Source organism: Ochotona princeps, chromosome 4 (genome assembly GCF_030435755.1).
Source record: "Ochotona princeps isolate mOchPri1 chromosome 4, mOchPri1.hap1, whole genome shotgun sequence".
Taxonomy (NCBI): domain Eukaryota; kingdom Metazoa; phylum Chordata; class Mammalia; order Lagomorpha; family Ochotonidae; genus Ochotona; species Ochotona princeps.
Genome location: NC_080835.1, coordinates 83,184,486 through 83,206,968, shown reverse-complemented (window position 1 = coordinate 83,206,968; position 22,483 = coordinate 83,184,486).

Here is a 22,483-nt window from a genome sequence, read left to right as displayed (position 1 = left end):
TTTGGCTGCTCATAAGTTTCTATTCAAGCAACTGCTGTTAATAAACTAGTTGATAGAAAAACAGTTTGATTAATGCAATTTTAAAAGTTATTTAGAACAGGACCAAAGTGGGTTTTTTTTTTAATGATTTATTACATTGCATTATGTGACACAGTTTCATAGGCTCTGGGATTCCCCCATCCCCTCCCCTCACGATGGATTCCTCCACCTTGTTGCAGCATTACAGTTCAAATTAAGTCGAGATTCTTTCATTGCAAACATATACCAAGCATAGAGTCCAGCATCTTATTGTCCAGATAAATCCAACAGTTTCTTGGGGAGACCCTCTCTGGGACCAAAGTGTTTTTAATCTAAAGTTAACTTCACCCTGTGCATGAAATATCTTTTTTCTTATTAGCCTACTGATACGTCTGAAGTTTTCTGAATGTTCTGATTCCAATCTGTTGGGTGGAAATATACACAATCCTGGTCCAATGCACCTCACCTTTCTGATCCCTGTGCCTGCTTTGATTGTCTTTCCTCAGGCTTCCACTGGTGGTTTCCCACTGATGCTCTTACACACCTCACTTCTCTTGGTGGGACTGCGTTCTACCAAGAATCTTTACTGTTACCCTATGGCTTGTCATCATAAACTAAGATAATCCTAGAACTCCTCTCATTTACTTTTTACCTATCACAGATAGATATTTTCATTAACTGGTGTGGAGTGTCATACAAACTGTAATTCTAAATTTGCATGTTTTACTTCTTTAGAAGAATGGCAAACCTAGTCTCTATTTCTCCCCAATGACCAAAAACATTTATTCTTTTGAATACTTAGTTTTATAGACCACCAAAAGTTCTTTCATACCATGCCAACAGGTATGGTTATTACACTGTAATGATTTTAGAGACAAATGCTTTTTAAAATTTGCTCATATGTATCTGTGGGGCTCAGAGACGGAGAGTCTCTAGGTCAACAAGATGGCGACTAACAGTCAAGGTCACTGGGTTACACATGGCAAGCAAGATGGCAGTCAAGGACAGAGCCCTGGGTGTGAACCAGGGCGGGGGTCAAGTTGTTTTAAAGACTGATTGGCCAGGGCCATTGCGCTTACCTGCCCCTGGTCTACGGGAGTGGCTTCCACAGTGGTGCTGATGACAATTGGTTGCTGGTTCTCTCCTCCTTAAATTCCTGAAATTCCTTGCTTTTGAGGCTGTTCACTGCTCTTTATAAGAATTTTTATTTCCCAAATAAATCGGAACTGCTTAGACAGAACCCCTGTCGCATCTGTGTGTCTCTTGCCTACCGGGAGGCTGGATGGCGGGCAGCAGGCTCACCCCCTCTGGCAATGGGGTACTACAGGAATCTGTGGGGGAGACCCCACAGAACCTCTTTAAAAAAAGAAAGATTTTTTTCTTCTTGTAAGAGTTTTGTCACTAATTCGTATTGTAATAGTTATATAATACTGTAAATTCAAAAATTACATTTTTAAGTTGTTTAATGAATGTGGGAATATGAGAATTGGGAATGATAGAATTTGAAGATGATTTTTTAAATTATACAACACTAACATGGAGACTGAGATTTTGCGAATGAAAATGCTTATTGTAGAACTTACATCAGCAAGAATCTTTAGAAGGATCCATCTCCTTCAAAAGATGCTATTCTTGATAATTGCTTATTGCTCAACTCACTTTTTTGAAATAAAAAACATTTTAAGTGTGCTAAAAGTATCCGCTAGGCATCCCTTATCTGAATGTCATGTTTGCAGTTAGAAAAAGGTTGTCTACTAAGATAAATGCTGTCAAAATTCAGATTAGAGGTATAGTTTGTCAAAATAATTGAAAGATTTTTTGTGAGTAAAGATTATTATGTTTCCTTTCTTTTTAGAGTCAGGATATTGAGCAGTGAGTGAAAAGCTACAGGCTTTTTTGCCTAAATTCAAGACTGGGCTCTCTAACACTGGAACACTGGTTATGGAAACTCAGACTTGCTAGTTTTCTCTTCTCTTCTTTCTTTCTTTTTTTTTTTTTTTTTTTTTTTTGCCTTTTCCCTTTTCTCTGTGTATTAATTGCAGATAACATTATTGGTCATCCCATGGGATTATTTTGAATATTGAATGTTTAAAAGCATATAGAGTATATAGAAAAGTACTTTCACTGAACATGTAAAATGTCTAGCTATTCCTATTTTGGTAGCTGCCAAGTAGTGGATTTTTTTTTCTTTGAGATATCTGCTAGTCCATAGTACATCATGGTTGTTTTATTGCTATTTCTTAATTGCATAATTACATTAGATTAAATTGAGAAAGGTCATTGCTATAATCTAGTAGTAATCCCAGGAAGTCTTTGTGGTTAACAGGCATGGAACCATTTTCTTTCCAAATAATATACACTGTTATCCAAATCTACAATGTTGGACAGTAATACTCATTGGATTGTATTCACAGAAAGTAATACATAATCATCACAATTAGTCATTTAATTAAGCATATTATAAAAAGAATAAAATGCTTTGTTTTCTTCTTATAATTCATAGTAATTTTTTAAAAGCAATTAAAATTATGTTTGAGTACTTCCATAAGGTGTTTTTGAAAATCAATTACTATGTACTGTTATGTAGCTAACATAAAATGCAAGTATTTGAAGGTGTGTGTAAGACCACGATTCAGAAATGGTGATGGTCAGTGATCCAGCAGTTTCTTGAATATAGTGTATTCTAGTATTTTCATCAATGTCTCTCTAAAGTTGCTGGATTTATAACAAGAAAACAGAAGGAAATGCTTTTCATATGTGCATAATGTACATAGGAGTAATGAAGTACCTGTCATTAGACATTCAGTGCTTTGGAAATCTGCTTGTCAAAACAAAAGTTCATGTAAAGAAACTAATCAAAATTTAACTGATTTAATTGAGGCTCTGAGAGGAAGTAATTGGACCACTAACCTCCAAAGCACAGTAATTCAAAGATGTATTGAGCTATGCTAATCATACTCAAATAATTTTATATTAACGGGCATTTTCCTCAATATTTGCTAATCTGCATTAGCATATCTTCACATTTGATTTAACACTTATTAAGACTTTTCTATTACCATGTTTTAATCTTTATGTTTCAATAAATATTGTCATCTGCTTTGATTAGTAATGGATTCTTTTCATGCAAGTGAATGCATTTTGGACTATCTTTCAGAAATTTTAATTGTAATACACATGAAGATTTTTTGTTTTGGTATTCTGACAACTTCCACATTGCTTAGAACATGGTCTTTTTTTAAAAAAGAGAATTTACCTATTTTTGTTGGAAAGTCAGACATACAGAGAGCAGGAGAGACAGAGAGAAAGATCTCCCATCTGCTGATTCACTCCCCAAGTGGCTGCAACCAACAGAACTGAGCTGATCTGAAACCAGGAGCTCTTCCAGGTCTCCCACACCGGTGCAGGGTCCAAAGGGTTTGGGCTGTCCTTGACTGTTTTCCCAGGCCACAAGCAGGGAGCTGGATGGAAAGCAGGGCAGTCAGGACACGAACTGGTGCACATATGGGATCCTGGAGCGTGCAAAGCAAAGACTTTACCCCCTAGGCTATTGCACTGAGCCTAAACATGCTGTCTTTTGTTATACTTCCATGGACTTCATGTTAGAACATCTGTTGATTTTTCTCGTGTGGCAGAAATACCATAATGTATAAAAGCAAATATATGGTGCATAAAAGAAAACTAACTTTCACTAAAAAAAATTCTTAAAACATCTGAAGCTCAGAATATATCAGAACTTCATTGAAATAACAAAAAAATAACATTGCTCTATAATATATAATTTGATATCATAGTAAAGAAATTTAATAAAGCCATAGAAATAAAAAATACCTGTGATTTTCAAATTTCTTAAACAGCACGAAACTCCAGATAAGCAATGTCACATGTTTAGTAAATGAAAATTCAAATCAATTTTAGAAGCAGTAGTAGCATTGATGGAAACAGCAAAATGATTTTTATTGTTTGTTAAGCATTGACCATGAGCCAGGCATCATGTTGTACACAATTTAAGCAACATAGCAGACACGCAGTTTAAGTATTATTGTAAAACCTGAGGAAATAGAAAGATGAAAAGTGAACTAAGGGGCTGCTGTTGATGCAGCCTCTTAAGTTGCTGCTACAACACCGATATCACATGTGGGCACAGATTTAGGTCCTAGCTACCCCTCATCCAATTCAGATCTGTGCTAATGCATCTAGGAATCCAGCGGAAGATGGTTCAAATACTTGGGCCCCTGCCACCTGTGTAGGAGTCTCAGATGGAGTCCTGGTCCAGCCTCTGCCTTGTGGCCATTTGGGAGGTGGGTCAATGGATGACAGATCTCTTTTTCTCCTTCACTCTGTCAATTCTGCTTTCCAAGTAAGTAATATAATGAATTTACTGACGCTATCTCATACACAGAATACATAGCATCATTTGTTATAATGGATCTGGGTAGGATTATTCTTAAAGTGATTCTAAACTTACTGAATAATTTGATTCAGATAACTATTCAAATATTAAAAATTAGCAGTAGCTATTCAGTTACAGGACAGTTTGAAAAAAATCTAGGTAAGAAAACGTGGGCAAGAAAGACTATAGTAAAAGCCTTCATCTATAAGTAAGTTAGGTAGATGACTATTGTATGATGTACTTAAGTTGAATTATCTGAAGGGTTTGCTACCATATCTCTTTTTAACCCAAATGACGTTCTAGTACACACTACAAAAATTATACTACACACTTACAATGAGTGAATTTAATTTTATGTATATTTATACTTCACCACATCTATTAAGAACTGAAAAAAAAAAAGGAAAAGGAATCCACACCCTAATTATTATGCCCTTAGAAAATCTTACATGAATGTATGTTTGGGAAATCCAACTTTAGAAAGCATAAAGACAGCTATTTTAGCTTTGAGACCAGAAAAAGGGAAATGCTTAAGGCCAAAGTCATGTATAAACCCAGTTGTGTTACATGTCACTTCTATTTTAAGCTGGAGCAAAAGTTTCTCTACAAGAATATATGACCTAACAGTGAAAAGTAGGTTCTCACACTGATACATGCCAGTGAGTAGGAGAACTCATGCTTCATGCCTATTTTGAACAGTTGTAGCAGCTATTTTATTCAATGGTAGAGTCCCACAGTCAGCCACAAGCAATAAAAGCGAAGCCTATATAACTCTTTTGGATTTAGTGACAACCACTCATAAACTTACAAACATCAAAATGGCTCATTTTTTAACAGGCCTGTATCGTCAAATATGTATTTCATTTTAATATTACAGCAACTCAGGACTTTGTCTTTTTTACAAAATTTAAAGAATGTGGAATAGAGGATACTTTTAAGATCTTCAATTTAAACAACAAAATAAAATACTTGAGAAAACATTGGCAGGGATTCTGTAGTAGAGGAGAAAAATATATGAAAAAGAGATTATTAGATTGGAGAGCGAACCAACAGATGTAAGATTTTTCAATATCTCCTCTCTCTGTATCACTCTGCTTTTCAAGTATGTAAATAAATAGTAAATAATTTTGCAAAAAATTAATTTGATTTCTTCCTTTCTGACTTGTGTCTGTTTAATTTCTTTTTCTTGCCTAATGACTCTGGCTATAACTTCTATTACTGTAGTTGGTATCTTTGGCTCTGGATCTGAGTGGAAATGCTTCCAACTTTAACATATTCAATGTGATATTGGCTATGGGTTTGTAATATAATTGCCCTGTGTTGAAGGATGTTTCTTCTATGTCCAATTTGCTGAAAGTTTTTATCATGAAAGGATGTTGTATTTTATCAAATGCCTTTTTATGCATCTATTGAGATAATTATTTGGTATTTATTCTTCATATTTCTATATGTGGGGACCAAGATTCTACTAAGTGAATAATGGAACACAAAAGAGAGTGTTTGAAAGTTATGACATATGGTGAATTAAACCTGTAAATTATAGAAGGAATTAAAATTAGTCTTAACAAACCTGATGAAGAGTGGGGAGGGAAGAGATGGGGAGGGATTTGGATGGAGAAAAATGAGGAAAGTGGGGTTGTCTTGTGGAAACTATCAATGGAAAACATTAAATCTGTTCTCTGTATATTAATATGAAAAAAATTTAAATAAGTTAGTCTTCACCAGTTAATAAAAACTCTTTGAAATCTTGTCTGAAACTCATTGAAAAGTCGGGTGATCCAAAGCCTTTTATATTTTAAATGGCTGAGGACTTGGGTCTCAAATGGATACAGGATGCAGAATAGAAAATCAGTATTGGTTAGGGTAGTAAATACAGATTTCAAAAATGCAAGCTGATCCATTTACTAAAACGGGCATATACATTCATCAGAAAACTGAAGCCAAGATAATTGGTTAATTAAATCAAAACATTATGAAAGCTCAGGTTATGTTTGAGGTAATAATTCACTTAAATTTTTGACTGAATATCATATAATAAACTATGATGTTTACAATTTGCTAGTTCATTAAATAGATTTATCAGAAGGGCTTCTAACTATTAAAATTAATGGTATTACTGGTAGTTTTTATAATCTTCACTACCTTAAATATGATAAAATTGTCAAATAAAAATTAATGAATGAAACTCTAAATTTTGCTACCTTATATTCTCTCTCCATATCTCTCTCACACATAAAATATTTAGAAATATGAATTTCCTTGATGACATTTTTTTCCAGAAATCTGCTTTTTTTCCCCTCACTGTAAAAATTTTAGGAAAAGCTTATTTAAAAAGGCAAAATTTTGTTATTTTGTAAGAACTGAAGCTTAAAATTAACACATCGAGGGAAGGTTACTATGCAGAGTGTGAGGTTAAGCTCACCATTTGCAGGAGCAGACAAGAGAGACATGATCATGGCCTCGTGTCAGTCTTACAAGTGGTTGCTGCCATGTTGTAAACCTGTGTTCGTGGTCCTATTCCTACACTTACTGAGACATTCTTGTAAATAAAGTGCCCAAGTAATTACAATTTAAGGAAACAAAGAAGATAAAATTGCAATTTCAACATGAGATACTATGGATCTTGCTAGATGCCTCATTTTACAATATTCAAATCCTACTCAATACAGATCACTGTTACTTCAATTATGATCTTCCAGTTACTATAAATGTTTCTCAACTAAAAGGGCTGTACTTATTTAACATTTTAAAATCCAGCTTTAATGATTTGGAAAGGATATGAAAAATATGACATTTTTAAATATAAGTAATACAATTTTGAATGTTTATCCTGAAAGTTACTGATGATATTTTTATGGGCAACATGATGTTATTTTTGGAACAGAATATTTGTCTTTGATTCAATTTGAGTTCATCTTTGTGATTTAGAAAACCTCCAATGCATTTACAGTGAATGTAGACACTGAACTAAATTGATAATTCTTCCTCCTTTTTTTGATGTTTTGTTTCAAAAATCTGTGTATCTGTAATAAATTAACTTTAGAGGATATTCTTGTACTCACAGCATGTGAAGAATTAAGGAATAATTTGCCCTGGGACATCAAATGCAAGTGATCAAATAAATAATAAACAATAAACAATATAATAATAATATAATATAATAAACAAATAAATAATAAACAAACCATATCTTCATAGGAAAATAAGAATGGCTTATCACTCAATCTAAGCTATAGTTAATATTCGTGCTTATATCATAGAAATTGACACCTGTGCCTTTCCGCATTTTCTTTCTCAAACCCCTGAAGCAGTCTGCTTCTATAAGAAGGTCAAGGATGTAGAATGCTTTCTTCAGCAGCATTCTGATTTCAAACCTACAATTACATCTGTCCTGGACTCTAGAAGCCATCTTTAACTGATAAAACGCTTCATCTTGTAAACATATTTTGATGCCATGGTCAAACATTTCAAAGGATACTGGAAAATTTGAAAAATTGTGAGTCATAGTGGAAATAAAATGATACTTAAATGTGTACACTGTTTTTCAAAAAATAATAGCCACTTAAGAGATAACAAGTTTTGATGTCTTAAAACAGTGAAAGGACAGGAACCACTTGCACTAGAATTCAATACAGTATTTAAAACATGATCCAATAAGTCAAGGTGACTCATTGATTTACTAAGAAATCACATGGCTCCTTCCACATGATTGACCTGCTACTTTCCATCTAGTCAAAGCAAACATTTCAAAATTGAACAGTTGTTTTCAGGCATGTTGTGCAAAATGGAGCCCACTGCCAGCCCAAAATTAGGCTTTGGAGTTTGCTGGATGACCAGAGGGTAAGGAATTGAGTGCAGACTTGGGTCAAGCGAGTTGTTCAGTTTGCCACTGGACGAAAAACCAAAGCTATCTCAAATATCTGTATGTGATTCCTGACATAGCTGATACACATAAGCTTGCCTGGTTCCCTTTTAAGAAGACAAATTCAACAAAATATTAACACTGCATAGCAATGTAAATTATAAGAGTTGGCTTCATGAGATAACTGAAAGCCCAATCAGACTTTCAGGTAATGGTGTCCTTAATTGAACATGAGCAAAGGAAAATTTAAAATCTATGTGAAAATTCCATGTAACAGTTTACTATTAATTCTGATTTATTAACTAGATTTTAAAAGTAACCTCAAGAGGAAGTGTAGAACAACACAGATTGTTCTAGTACAGAGCAATTAAATACAGATGACATCAAAATAAATTAGGATGCTAATTGCTTGCAAAGAAGGTATCCCAAGATGACCCCCATTGTTAAAAACAAACAAAACTAGCTGGTGTGGTCATGATACTTGCCTGTGCCAGTTTTTCTCTGTGCCTTGCAATTAATTCCTATCATAGTTCTTAAAGCTCTTAAAGCCTAATAAAAATTATTTCTGAATATTTACTTGTCCATATCTTTCTCTTTCATGTTCCAAACTGAGAGTAGCTCCAAAAGTTACGTGTTCTAGATAGATCAGGGTAGATTCAAGTTGGGGTACCCTTTCTCACATGGTCCATGACTTAATAATCTCGGGAGTTAGGGATCTGTACTAGGTTATTAGTCATTGTCTGCCTTCTTGAATTTCCATATTTATAAAATGTAGGGTTTTTTTTTTCTATCACTTCTCAATTTTTATGGCTAAGATCAGTATACAATGGTTTCCCTAGGGCCCTGAAAAAAAACTCATTAAACTAAATTGCCGAGATTTTAGTAATCACATCCACCCAAAAGTCAGCTCAATAAGCAGTTAGTAGATTCTAATGTGTTGTTGCTGTTGTAATCATCTACAAATAAGACGTGCATACTCAGGATGGTAGGCTGGAGCTCAGACCCTGTGCTATAAATTCACCAAGGTCCTATTTTTAGCTAATTTTCTTTGTGCTTCCAGAAATTAGACAGTATTTGACATAGCCAGATTCTGAATTAGTACCTTTTTTTTTTTAGCAAAATAAAACTACTGTTGAACTTAAAAATATAGTTAAAATAGCAGGCACTTTGAAATAGTTCCAAAGAGGGAAAATTTGATAGATTCAAGATTAGACCAAGTGAAATAGTAGCCAAGATGTATGTTTAGGAGTGACTCATTAACTATTCAGCAGCTCTGGCAAGTTGATGGGTGAGTCTAAGCTTTAATATTCTATGTATTGTAAAGGCTTGAGTTTTCTCTTGGAGGCATGGGTACTTGCACTACTCAGAGTGAGAGCCGTGGTGCTGGGAGGATGAGGACAGCACACAGCAGCTTTAACGTTCTAATTTAAATGCTGTGAAATATCCACAACTGATGATACTCAAGGTTGCTTTCCGTCACATTTTTAGCCATTTCACTGTCAGTGGTGGAGTGAGGACGCAGATTCTCATCTCCATAGCCACGGATAAGCAAATGCCTTTCTTTTTGGATGAGAAATTGTCCCTGTTTCTGGAAGATCGCCTCCAGGCAAGTTTCTTTTGTTTTATGCTAGAAGCAAAAAGTGAGGCAAAAAATAAATAAATAAAATAAAATAAATAAAACTTCTTTCCCTGGATTGATCTTCACCGTCTACAGACCAAAATGCCATCAAATTATCCATCAGAACATGGAGTTAAATTTCAGGAAATGCAGCTATATGGAGTAACTGACTCCCTCACTTCTGCCTTGTGTTTGCAGAAAAGTTATTTTTCTAGGTCACGATTTTTTGTTCAGCTGTAAAATGATAGTGATTATGGCATTCTTCTCACCACGTTGTTATGAGAAAAAGATAAGTGGCTGTGCTAGATAGGCACTATTTTTTTTTGAAAAAAAAAAAGTATTTTTATTTGAAAGGTAGACTTTTCAGAGAGAAGGACAGACAGAGAGAGGAATGAATCCATGAGTTCACTCCCCAAATGACCTCAACAACCAGATCTGAGAAGATCTAAAGCCACAAGTCAGGAACTTCTTCTGAATCTCCTATGTGACTACAGGGGCCCAAGGACTTGAGCCATTTTGTGCTGTCTTCCCAAGCCATAACCAGGGAGCAGGATTAGAAGCGGAACAACTGGTACTAAAACTGGCTTCTCATACAGGTGTAGGATTAACTTACTACACCACCACAGCAGCTCCTTAGGTCAGTATTATTTAAAAAGCAGGAAATGGATCTAGCTTTTACTTTCATCAGTAAAAAGACTTTCTGGTAAATTGAGTCAGTGTCAGCAAGAGAGCAATTATTTAGCTTTCATTGTCCATACAAACTTCAAAGACACCAGCAGAACATCAGTAGAATACAATGAACGCAAGTCATAAGTTAACATCAAAACCTTCTGAGGCTGGCTTGGTTTAATTTTGAGGAAGTGTTCCTGGAATGGGAGTGAAACAGTTATCAGTTTCTTTCACACACCTACCTCCTTCCAGTTGACAAGGATGATGGAGTGTCAGGGACATGCAGGTGACATTGATTCATTGTAACCCACCACAACTTACAGATATTGAAATAATTCTAGAAACATAGACTCACAGATTGAACATAGATTTGTGTTCATATTCAGAATTCATTCTTTATATTTAAAGAAATGTTTATTTATTTGGATTCCTACTTACAGTATTCCCCTCCCTTTCCTTTTGAGGGAAAAGGCTGGACATGGGCATTTTAGCCCTTAATCATAGAGTCCATTCATACATTCCCATTTGCTTGCCCTGAGGAAAAAAAAACTAAGGGCAACTGGGAACAAAGAGCTTGCTTCACATGCTTTGCAAAATATGTGGTGCTTTGTCTAAGTCAGCCATTGTATAATCATCAAATCTACAGGTTTAATTTTAATAGCATCATTCAATGGGAAGCTTTTTTTGTTCCCAAAATAATAGAACTAGTGTGGATATTAGTTTCTGACTTCAATTTCTTCACTTCTGACCTGGCCAGAAAGTCTTCAGGACATCACAATATTTCTATCAAAATCTATGTCAGATCGTAATTGCTGTTTTGGTACTAGTAATCTGGCCTTGTAGATGTCAGTGTTGAAGTAATCCAATTCAAATTCAACATGGCACAATGACAAAGAGAATCTTACAAGGTACATAATGCATTTAATCCCTAAATCAATCCAGTCGGTAAACAGAAGCTGCACACACTCGACATCAAATCAACAGAAGTTCCTAGAACACTAATGACAGTCCTCTAGCCAGAGGACATGTGGTGGCCCAGATAGTACAAAGGACATCTTTGGCCTGAGGCGAGCAGGTAGAATGCTGCTGTAATTAAGAACACAGACAAGAGGCCATCCAGTTTTATGCATTTTTCTAATCTATATGCCTGCATTTTCAGAATGCCAGAACTTCTCCCAATACTACTTTTTCATACTAGTATTTTAGAAGAGATAAATTAGGCCATCATATGCCTATTAAATTGAAAAGGAAGATGCTATTGTTCTTTTAACTGTATGTTTATGTTGTCTAAAGATGTGTATACCTATGATGTACTTGCTAACAGAAACTGTTAGTTTCTGATTAAAGTATCACCTACAAGATACGTATACTAACAGGACACCTTGATGCTCCTGATTTATGTATGTTCAGATACTGTTTGAAAGATTCGTCTAACAATGAAATATGATCAAATGAAGATTGCTTTTTTTTTTACTACATATGTAAAAGGTTTATTGAATGTTCTTGCTTAAATAATAGTTAAGTAAATCACTTTGTCAAGCTAATGGGTACCTGTGATGACCACTGTATTATCAGATTTTAAGAATATGGGTGAATCAAAGGAAATATATGTGTGTATCCTTGTGCTGTCTTGTAAAATCCAGAAAAGGCCTTACAATGCATCTCTGTAATTCACAGACACACATTAATGCTTTCTTTTCTAAACTGCAAAGACAATGGGCTTTTTTTGAAATTATATGTCGGTATTTATGAACATACATCTTATTGGATAAATAAAAATAAATAAATGTATATTATGGAAATGAACCAATAGATGGAAGATCTCTCACATGCTTTACCATCACCATCTGCACTCTAGCTCTTTGCTCTTTACATAAATTAAATAAATAAAGTATTTAAATTAAAACTCTAACACTGTAGGAAAATGCTAACCTCTAAGTTCTCAAGTTTTTATGAATGGTAACTTGCAAACATCTCTTTTATCCACATTGGAAAAATCTGCAGATCTACTTATTAGAAGAAGATTAGAAAAAGATCTGCAGACCTTTTAAGAAACTACATTTGGAAAAGAAAATGTATGAAAATCAAGAGGCTTTGACTTTCTAACTTCAATATCCTGGTAATTAATACCAAGGGTGAGTCATTTGATATTTGAGCAAATGTACTCATCTGATAAGTGGGCTCCCTTATTTTTAAAATGTTAAATTTCTGTAACATATAGATCTACTTGATCATTAAATGCGATGAGGGATATGGTGGAGTTTTAAAATGCAGAAATGGCCATGGGAAGTACCAAGAATTATTATCATAATTGAAAATTCAGAGAACTAAATGGCCACATAACAAAATGGCTTTAAAAAAAAACTAGAAAGTTTGTCAATATAACTAAAATAAGTATGGACAAACAGAATGAGTGTAAAATTCATAAAAGTATTATATTTAAGGAAGACTGTAGAGAATAATTTTTATGGAAAATATACATTTCCATACATTTGTGTAATATTTTAAAATTCACAGAATGTCTCCATCTGTTTTACTTTATTTTATCCTTAAGCTCTATGAAGTAGGTTGAGGTGGCATTTTTATGCTTAACTTTGAATTAGGAAAGAGAAAGATGATATAGCTAAATATTTCACACAGAATAACTAAAGTAAATATGGTTTAAATCATTCAGTAATAATGTGGCAGATAGGGCCCAGCTTTGTGACCTAGCAGCTAAAGTCCTTGCTTTGCATGTGCTGGGATTCCAGATCTGCACTGGTTCTAATCCTGGCAGCTCCACTTCTGAAGCTGCTTACTTCAACACATACACACAACTTTCTGATTGATAAACTTATCCTAAAATTATTGTTGCTGATATTAAAACTATGCTTAGTGTTTTGTTCTTCTATCTTTCCATTACCCTCACTGATAGTCAGTCTTCCATAGCAACGGTTTCATACTCATGCTGTCAATAGTAAACTGATGTATTATTGAAGCAAAAATATTTCTTTGCGTAGGGTTCATCTATTTTTGTGTGTGTTTGTGATTTAATATTCCCTAAATCATATAACATAAGCATTACTTAGTATTTATATTGTATTGGAAAGGAAAAGAAATCTTGAAATGGCTTGAAGTATATGGACTGAAGTGTAAGTTGTATTTAAATATGACATTTGATATAAACAATCATATTACTATATAAAATTCTGCATTCACAGAATTGAGTATCCATGGATTTCTGGAAGTGCTTAGAAAAAAAACCCTGGAGAAATAAAGTGTATCTAGCTGTTTTTTTAAAAGATTTGTTTTTATTTTTATCACAACGTCAGATATACAGAGCGAGGGTGAGACAGAGAGGAGTATCTTCCGTCTGATGATTCACTCCCCAAGCAACGCCATGGCCCCGGGACTGTGCCACTCTGAAGCCAGGAGCCCAGATCAACTTCTGGATCTCCCACGTGGGTGCAGGGTCCCAAGGCTTTGGATCATCCTTGACTGCTTTCCCAGGCCACAAGCAGGGAGCTGGATGGGAAGTGGAGCTGCCGGGATTAGAACTGGCGCCCATATGGGGATCCCGGGGCGTCCAAGGCAAGGACTTTAGCTGCTAGGCCACTGCGCTGGGCGCTATATAGCTTTCTTAACTTATATTTCAGTCATTTTTTAAATACTACAAAGACATCTCATGACTTTTTAAAACATATGCTGCCACATGCTTATAGAGTATCATAGTCTGGGTAACATGGAAAATTCACACTGTTGTCGAAATTGAATTGTAAGTTTATAATAAAGTGTTCTTTGGAAACAAAGGATGTGAAGAAGACAGAAAGCAGGATTGAGCTTAGAAAGAAGAGAAATACTTTGCTTTCAGTCACAGGTGCTTAAGTTCTGTAGGGATAAAAATGAAATGTAACCTAAGAGCATCAGCTGTTTCATTTTATAAAGTTTTATTATTATTATTATTATTATTATTATTATTATTATTAGAAAGTCTGATTTACAGAGAAGAGAGACTGAGGGTGAGATTCTCTATCCACTGGTTTAGTCCCCAGGTGGCCGTAACATTGGGAGCTGAGCCAGGAGCCAGGGCTTCTGCGATGTTCTCTGCATGATGCGTGGTCCCAAGCTTTAGGCCGTCCTCAGCTGCTTTCCCAGGCCACAAGCAGGGACCTGGAAGGGAAGAAGAATAGGGGGGATACAAATCTGTACCCATTTGGGATCTTGCGCGTATAAGGCGAGGATTTCAACCATTAGGCTACGCACTGGGGTCCCTATCTGATGATTCTTATTCAGATGACTCCCTCTCTGTTACTTCTGGGATAGATGGGATATAAAGTAAACAACGTTCCAATAACCTTTTGTTATTCTTTAAGATAGGTGTTAATAGCTTGCCAGTGGTATCTGTTCCTGATTAGCCATACTGAATGTTGCAGTGGTAGGAGAGAAATCAATAATTGTGAGACTTGATCTTAACACGCTAATAGGCACACTCAAAAAATCCAGGGGGTCTAGAGGTGAGCGTGTTACTACAGAGACAACTTGTTCTGGCAGCAAAGAGTTTGGAGAATTATAAATGTGCAAATAAGGAGAAAGTCAAACCTTTATGAAAAAGTAATCCAGAAGCATCCAGTGATAACGCCCGAAATGAAATGTACCCTGATGGATGAAGTTAATCACTATTCTGTGTATACTCCTAAAGGAAAGAAAAGGGATTTCATTAATATCTTTAATCTACACACTAATCTACATGGTATCTATTTTCTTGGAGATCTTAATCTTAGCTTATATCCAGCTTCAAGAAAAAACAAATTGTTCATGCACATAATATATGTAAAACAATGAGCAACGCTCTTCTATGAAGTACATTCTTGTCGAGGATTTATTAATGGTTCTTTATACTCTGAGTAGTGAGCTATTATTTTCTCTCCTTTGTTCTTTCATTTGCATCACAAAGCAGAACACTTTAGAAATGTAGAGTTTTCAATTTTGTTTATAATGGTAAGTCACTTTCATATGTTCTTTGTGCATTGATTGCACACACTTATATGGATGTTTTATTCTGTGTGGAGTAGAAAAGTAATTTTATTAATTCATTTGTTATTAATATATTCATCTTTTGGAAACATATTTATTGACACTAGATTCTGTTCTACATATTATAATGGCAATTAATCCAGGAATAGGCATAATTTTTCTTCTTCTTATAGTCAAACGTTGAAATACCTGAGACCATTAAATTATTAAAGGAAAACTTCGGAGAACCATGTAAGAAGTTGACATAATTAAAGGCTTAGATAAGATCGAAGAAACATAAGCAACTAAAGATTCCCAACTAAAGCTTGTTGTATATCAAGCCAAGGACCTTTAGCACAGCAAAGGAAACGCAACGAAGTAATGGAGCAACACACAGAATAGGGGAAAACATTTGAAAACTACACATCTGGCAAACGATCTATGTCCAGAATATTTAAAGAGCTCAAGAAGCTCAACAGTAACAAAACAATGTAACAGTCTAGTTAAGAAATGAGCTTATGATGCAATAAAAATAAAATACAAATGCCCAATAGATACATGGGAATATGGTCAGGAACACTAGCCAACAGGGTAACACAAATGAAAACCATTCTAGGTTTCAGGTCACCCTTCATGCAAGGGCTGTCATACAAAAATCAACAAAATCACCAGTTCTGGTGAGGATTTGAAACGACCTGAACAAACCCATAACTGAAGCAGAGATTGAATCAGTGATTAAAGACCTCCCAACAAAGAAAAGCCCAGGCCCAGACGGCTTCACTACAGAATTCTACAAAACATTCCGAACCGAACTAACCCCAATCCTCTACAAACTCTTCAAAACAATAGAAAAGGAAGCAACCCTTCCAAACTCATTCTATGAAGCCAACATTACCTTAATCCCAAAACCAGACAGAGAACCAACAGAGAAGGAAAACTACAGACCTATCTCTTTGATGAACATTGATGCTAAGATTCTCAAAATCCTAGCCAATAGAATTCAAAAACACATCGGACAGATCATTCATCCAGATCAAGTAGGATTCATCCCTGGAATGCAGGGATGGTTCAACATTCGGAAATCCATAAATGTGATACACCACATCCAAAAACTGAAAAACAAGAATCACATGATAGTGTCAATAGATGCAGAAAAAGCTTTCGACAAAATCCAACACCACTTCCTGCTTTAACTGTTTTTGATGTGTCATATTCTTAGAAAGTTCTAGGAGGGTTATTTATCATGAAACTTATTCATCAGTTGACTCACATCAATATCATTTTTTAAAATTTATGTGTTTATGTATTTGAAAATGGAATAACAGGGGCCCGGCAGCGTGGCCTAGCATCTAAAGTCCTCGCCTTGAACGCCCCGGGATCCCATATGGGCGCCGGTTCTAGACCCGGCAGCTCCACTTCCCATCCAGCTCCCTGCTTGTGGCCTGGGAAAGCAGTCGAGGACGGCCCAAAGCTTTGGGACTCTGCACCCGTGTGGGAGACCTGGAAGAGGTTCCTGGTTCCCGGCTTCGGATCGGTGCGCACCGGCCTGTTGCGGCTCACTTGGGGAGTGAAACATCGGATGGAGGATCTTCCTCTCTGTCTCTCCTCTCTGTATATCTGGCTTTCCAATAATAATAAAATCTTTAAAAAAAAATGGAATAACAGACACAACAGGACTCACACAGCACAATACATAATCATGCGCACACAGAAATCTTCCATTCACTGGCTTACTCCACAGATGGATGCAATAGCCAGGTCCTATCCAGGTGGAAACCAGAAGGTACAAACTCTATCTTGGTTTCACAATGGGTCGCAGGGGCCCAAGTACGCAAGTAATCTTCCATTGCCTTCTTAGGCTTATTAAAAGAAAGCTTGAGTGAAAGCAGAGCTTCCAGGGTTTAGAATCATCCTTCAGATCAGGATGCCAGTGTCATAAGTGGTTATATAGCTTGTGAAGCCATCATGCTGACCCAGTATAATTTTACTTAGTTCTCTGTAAAGTTAAGACATGGATAATAATAATAATAATAATAATAATAATAATAATAATAGTTACATATTCTTTTAATGGTAATCTAATTAAGATAAACCAATATTAGAATAATTAGATCTGTAAAAAAAAAATCTGGAAATTTTCATCTAAGGTAAATACATTTTCTCAATAAACTATATACTGGAATTAAATTTCACTTATGTATTTGAAATTCATATTTAAGATAAAAACTTTTTATTTATTTATTTTTAGACAGCAGTGCTCGGGTATCAAATAATTGTATGTGATGCCAACTAACTGGCATGGAGGAATCGCTGAGAAACTGTCTCTCCCAGTATCAAATTTATATCAGCTGCACTGTAAGACAAGTTCAGTGGCTTTACTTAAATATAAAAGTTCATTTTAATTAAACATACTGTTTCATTTTATAAACTTGAAATATGAAGGAGAAAAAACAATGACAAAATCATGAGGCTGTTAGTATTTCTGACAAATTTGGAATTCTCCAATTGGCAAAAAAATGCACTTAGTAAACACTTGAAATAAATGTCTCTTTAAAGCAACTGCACTTCAAAACTTCTAATACAAACATAGAAAAAAACAGTATGTTGAGCCCGGCGCAGTGGCCTAGCGGCTGAAGTCCTCGCCTTGAACGCTCCTGGGATCCCATATGGGCGCTGGTTCTAATCCCGGCAGCTCCACTTCCCATCCAGCTCCCTGCTTGTGGCCTGGGAAAGCAGTTGAGGACGGCCCAAAGCTTTGGGACCCTGCACCCACGTGGGAGATCCGGAAGTTGATCTGGGCTCCTGGCTTCAGAGTGGCACAGTCCCGGGGCCATGGCGTTGCTTGGGGAGTGAATCATCAGACGGAAGATACTCCTCTCTGTCTCACCCTCGCTCTGTATATCTGACGTTGTAATAAAAATACATAAATCTTTAAAAAAACAGTATGTCAAAAGTAAATAGACTGAAAACATATTGATAAGAAGCTGTGTTAACTGCTGTGTTCAAAATTTCTTACCTATTTTTACCTTTAGGAAATGTCTGCCGTATTGTTCACTATCATCTCCAGCGATGACAAAACTGTATTTTTACATGCTGGATCAAAGCTCTGCTCACCTACTTTGAAGTAACTGATATTTACATCCCATAATACTGAAAGAGATATCAAATAAATTCACATTAAACTGATAGCAAATACACATGAAACTAATATATTTGTTCTATTATACCATACGAATATTTTGGGAAAAGAAAAGAATAATTTGTTTATTATTTTGATTGTTGGCAGTATGCAAGTCTAGGTCATTTTAAGCAGTATTTCTATCAATAACATATTATTTGTGATGACTTTCAATTCATGCACTAATTAAGATAAAATGAAAAATACAATGAAGATATGCTTTTTCTTTTTTTGCCCATTTTAAATAATTCTAGATCTATTGAAAATTTAAAAAAAAATAAATGTGTAAAGAGTTCACAAAAAATGGCAGAATCAGGAACCTCCAAAATCTGTCTTACAGAGAAAAAAAAAAAAAAAGAATGTGTGAACTGAAAAAATTTGTCACTGGCAAGTTCTTTGGAATTTGCAAACTGATTAAAAATTTATAGGAACCAGAGAGCTATTAATTAAGAAAAAAATGCAGCTGAGTCTTAGGGAGTTTTGGAGCATTTAAAAAACAGTTATTTTTGTTGGTAAGCCTGAATTACAGACAGAGAGTGACAGAAACAAATACTTTCTGTCAGCTGATTCACTTCCCAAGTAGCCAAAGTGACCAGAGCTGAACTGATCTAAAGTAAAGAGCCAGGAAGTTCTTCCAAGTGGATCAGGGTCCTTGCACCATTCTCTGCTGCTTTCCCAGGCCATAGGCTGGGAAGAGCTGGATGGGAAGTGGAGCATCTGGAACACAAAAGGTGTACATATGGGATCCTGGCACTTGCAAGGGGAAGATTAGCCAATTGAGCCATCAGGGTCAGAGCCCTGGAGCATTTTTAATTACCTCAGCTTCATTTTTTGATACTCCACTGTGGGTGGTCTTAATTACACCAGTCTGCATTTTTAGCAGGTATCTAATACCATAGCAAGCAAAGTGGGCGTTATTTTTGAATAGTTATGAATCTGTCTGGTGGCAACAGAAAAGCATTGCGACAGGGTGAAAAATTACAGAGTGAGTGTATCCAAGGTCACCAGTTGGGTTAGATTGGCCACCTCCACTAGGGAGAACCACGTCCTGGGAAGGGAGCCAGACAAGAAATGGAACCAGTTTCCAGGAAGTTAAACTGTAACAATGACTGTAGAATTGCTCATCTTGGCTCTAACATGTTTATTGCAATGTCTATACCCTTGCTTGCTTACTTGCCAGTGTAAAGGTCACCAGGATGTGGGTTTGTTTCCTTTAAAAGTCCACTTCCCCAACAGCTCAGGACGGCCTCCCAGACCCATTCTGAGGGCAGCCACCAACTGGCTAAATAAAGATTCAAAAATTTCAAAACCGGATTTGCTGGTCTTTTATACGATGTACCCCATAATAGCATTTTCAAAGAGTTTGTCTTTATATTGCCTAACAGCAGAATTATTCCTTTGCTGAGTAGGCTATCAAGTGACATTTGTCAAAAAGAATTAAAGGCAAATGTAATAGTCATTCCTGCCAAAGCAATCTCTATCAGGTGAAGTTAGACTGATTAATGACTTACGCATAGAATTATTATATGACCAATGTTTCTACTTGTAGATATTTTCTAAAGAGTTGAATAATGTATGAGGTTGTTTCAAGAAGTTTGTGGAAAATGGAATTGAAAATGTTTATTGTAATAAAATGGAATTTTGAAATTTCTGCATCTCCTTTTTCAAAACATGCATTCTTCATGAACTTTTGAACGCCTCATGGACACAATTTCAATTTTTGTCACCAAAAGAAACTTTTCGAATCCCCTTTTCCATAAATTTGTTAAACTACCCTGCTATATTTATGTGAAAACACATGTTCAAAGGAACAAGCACTCAAATGTGAATGTCCACATACGTGTATGTGTTATGATAGCCCAAATATGTAAACAGCGGAAAGGGGCATCAACTGACCTATGATTAAACAATACATGCTTGAAAAGGTCGAGCCTTTGTTGGATGAGAGAAGCCAGCCCGAGAAGTACAAGTATTACATGGTTTCATTCATATGAAGCATCAAACATAGGCAAATCCATAGAGACTGACAGGGTAGGGGTCAGGAGATGGAACAAAATGGAAGTAGTGATAACTAGTCAACAACAAGGAGTTACTTTTGTGTGATGAAAATATTCTGAGTTTAAATAGTGTTCATTGTTGCCCGGCACAGTTGGATGCGTAAGCTGAAAGTCAGTAATTTTGCACCTAATAATCAAGAGTGAATTTTGTGGTACTTGAGCTTCAACACACCTGCATAAATGCACGCACGAGCGTACATGGCAGAGGGCCAGGTGGAACGTTCAACCTGCTTGGCCGTGTCTTCCCCACTGTACTTCAGGTTTATTGGAGACACTGGCCACTTTGCATCTTTGCTGAGCCTGAATTAATGCATAAAGTTTCTTGTTCATAATTTGCCCTTATGGCTCTTGTTATGGTATGTAATTTAAGATTTAGTATGTGAGTGTTAAGTGAAAGCTATATTTCTTTGCATTAGAGCAGCATTTGACAAATAGAGCACAAACAATTAATTAAGGTGGGGGCGTTGTCAGGGGTGGAAAATTAACACCGTCAGAAGTTGAGAAGTTGTGGTTCCATGTGGCTTTCAGTTTCTGGATCTCAGCCCAATTCTCACTTTCTCACCCAAGAGGTTGCTACCATAAGCATTTGTCCTAACTACATAACGGAGTTTCCCAGTGTTAATTCTAGCTGGTTATCCAGTCTTTTTCTATGACATGCTGGTATTTCAACTGGACACTTGCCTCCCTTATCTGATTCCAATACCAATACAAATCAAGGAAATTTGGCAATGGCATAGGCCACAATGTAGCTACTTTCCAACCCATAACAGCTGAACTAAAAAACAAGAATAATTATATTGATGGACTACATTGCTTCAAAATGGATGACCCAATTGTTTTTCTCAATGTTCTGGCAATAAGAAATCATGTTGTATTTCCTTTTTAAAAAAATTTTTTTTGTTTTTAACAAAAACTGATCTGATTGCTTTTTGCATCTTCATATTCACTACAAAATTATATGGATTTTAAATGGCTAAATTAATTGCTTCATCAAGTCAAATATCTGTGTAGGGCACAACACAATATATTTTTTAAGGGTTTATTTATTTTTATTACAAAGTCACATATACAGAGAGGAAGAGAGACAGAGAGCAAGATCTTCCGTCCAATGATTTACTCCCCAAGTGAGCACAATGGCCGGTGCTGTGCCAATCCACAGCCAGGAGCCTGGAACCTCCTCCAGGTCTCCAACGTGGGTGCAGGGTCCCAAAGCTTTGGGCCGTCCTCGACTGCTTTCCCAGGCCACAAGCAGGGAGCTGGATGGGAAGTGGAGCTGCCGGGATTAGAACCAGCACCCATATGGGATCCCGGGTGCGTTCAAGGAGAGGATTTTAGCCACTAGGCCACGCTGCCGGACCCACAACACAATATTTATTTATTTATTTATTTATTTAATTTAATATATTCAATGATACAGTTTCACAGGCTCTGCAATTTTCCCTCCTATTTCCCTGTACACAATGATTTCCCCTATAGTATTACAATAGCATAATCCTGGGCCCTTGTGCTGTGGCCTAGTGGCTAAAGTCCTCGCCTCTGAATGCGCCTGTGATCCCATATGGGTGCCAGTTCTAATCCCGGCAGCTCCACTTCCCATCCGACTCCCTGCTTGTGGCCTGAGAAAGCAGGCGAGGATGGCCCAAAGCTTTGGGACCCTGCACCCGTGTGGGAGACCCAGAAGAGGTTCCAGGTTCCC